Source organism: Arachis ipaensis, chromosome B9 (genome assembly GCF_059453495.1).
Source record: "Arachis ipaensis isolate K30076 ecotype BB chromosome B9, ASM5945349v1, whole genome shotgun sequence".
Lineage (NCBI taxonomy): Eukaryota > Viridiplantae > Streptophyta > Magnoliopsida > Fabales > Fabaceae > Arachis > Arachis ipaensis.
In genome coordinates, this window is record NC_142444.1 from 29912501 (window position 1) to 29914951 (window position 2451).

The following is a 2451-nucleotide window of genomic DNA, read 5'->3' on the forward strand; positions in this document are numbered from 1 at the left end:
TAGATATTAAAAATACAAATAACGAATTAGTAAGTATTAAATTAAAAGATCCTACAAAAAAGATAAATGTTCCAAATAAAATTCCTTATTCCGCAAGAGATAGAGAAGAGTTTTCACTAGAATGTAGAGATCTTTTGGAAAAAGGAATTATAAGATTAAGTAAAAGTCCTCATGCGGCTCCAGCCTTTTATGTCGAAAACAATAATGAAATTAAAAGGGGAAAACGAAGAATGGTTATTAACTATAAGAAGATGAATGAAGCAACTATTGGTGATGCTCATAAACTTCCAAGAAAATATTCTATTTTAGAAAAAATCAAAGGAGTAACTTGGTTTTCATCTCTTGATGCAAAATCAGGATATTGGCAACTTCGTTTAGACGAAGAAACAAAGAAATTAACTGCTTTTACTTGCCCAACAAAAGAATCAACAAGTGTGTTGCTCTATGAATGGAATGTATTACCATTCGGATTAAAACAAGCCCCAGGTATTTATCAAAGATTTATGGAAGAAAATCTAAAAGAGTTAAATGAATTTGTTTTAGTGTACATTGATAATATACTAATTTTTACAAAACAGGATAGAGAAGATCATCTTCAAAAATTATTAATAGTTTTAGAAAGATGTAAAGAAAAAGGATTAGTTCTTAGCAAAAAGAAAGCAAGAATAGCAAAACAAGAAATAGAGTTTCTTGGATTAATTCTATCCACTCAAGGAAAGCTAAAACTTCAGCCAAATGTCCTAGAAAAGGTAAATTTATTTCCTAATAAAATAGAAGATAGAAAACAATTACAAAGATTTTTAGGGTGTATAAATTATATTTCTGATCAAGGATTTTTAAAGAATATAACAGAATACACTAAAAGCTTATTTCCAAAAATAAGTACTAAAAAAGAATGGAAATGGGATGAAAAAGATAGTATGCAAATTTAAAGGATTAAAGAATTATGTGAAAAACTTCCAGAACTTTATATTCCAGAAGAAAATGACTACTTAATAGTAGAAACAGATGCTTCAGACATAACCTGGTCAGGATGTCTAAAAGCTAAGAAAGCTATAAAAAGTTTGGAACAAGAAAAAGAATCACTAGATTCTAAAGATTCCCCAAAGGAATTACTTTGCAGGTATATTTCAGGGACTTTTACTCCGACAGAACAGAGATATACCACTCATGAAAAGGAAACTCTAGCAGCAATTAAATCTCTTAAGAAATAGAAAATTGATTTACTACCCAGAGAATTTACATTAAGGACAGATTCAAGTTACCTAACAGGTTTCATACAATATAATTTAAAAGTTGATTATAATCATGGACGATTGGTAAGATGGCAATTATTTTTGTTACAATATCCAATAAAAATTGAATATATTAAGGGTGACAAAAATGTTATTGCAGATACATTAACAAGAGAATGGAGTTCGTCTACAACGCATTAGATCAAGAAATTCAAAAATATGAGCAAGAACTCGAAAAATGCAAGCATTGTCAGCAAATAAGGACACAGATCCAATCTCTCAAGAAGGCCATCGAAGCAATGAAATCTACAAAACAAGCAAAACCATCAGAGTTCAGCCAGCTAAGCGTGGTGGACAAATCAGGTGAAGAAAAAATTTCAGAAAATAAAACAATTGCTGAAATCATTAAAAAATCCACCCAAGATAAAAAATATTATGTAATTTATAATGGCCCCATGAAAGGAGTATATGATGCCTGGGAAAAAGTAGCACCATTCACACATCAATCAAGGATAATTTATAAAGGAGGGTTTCTAACACTGGAAGAGGCAAAGGAATCCTTCAGGAAATATGAAGCTCTCCATCCAGAGCAAACCTTAAAAAGAGCAGATAAAGCTCTAATTCAAACCCAGAGAACAGGGATAATAAGAAACATTCCTATAAGGGCTGAAATCAAGGAAAAGAAAAGGGTCTGTAGATCAAATCTCAGAGAAACCCTTAACATAGTCCTGAATTGGACTGAAGAAAAAAGGGCAATTTTGGGATATTATCCTATTGCCAAAGAACAGCTAACAAAGCTGGTTATATTCCCAGATGCTTCCCCATCTGACACCTATCAGTTTTTCCAATATGGATTAATTGATACAATTTTAATTTTTAATGATCTAAAAATTATTAGTGAGTTTCCTGCAGGATTCGTTGATGCAGTAAAGAGATTTAAAAATATGATTGACAATGTAAATCCAAGGGATATATCCCTAAAATTTACAAACAGTCAACCTATTTTTAATGAAGAAGAAGAATGCTTGGTTCCAGCACACCAAGTAATATTCATGTCCGTCTTCCCAGGAAATTTTCAACCAATTGATCAGATTCAAGACTTAACGATTTACAGTCATGAAGGAAGATTAGCCAGCACATTAGCAAGGGTCTTTGAAAGAACTCAAAAAATAACGAAGAAATCTCACACAAGGATTAATTATAAAAGTAGAAATAC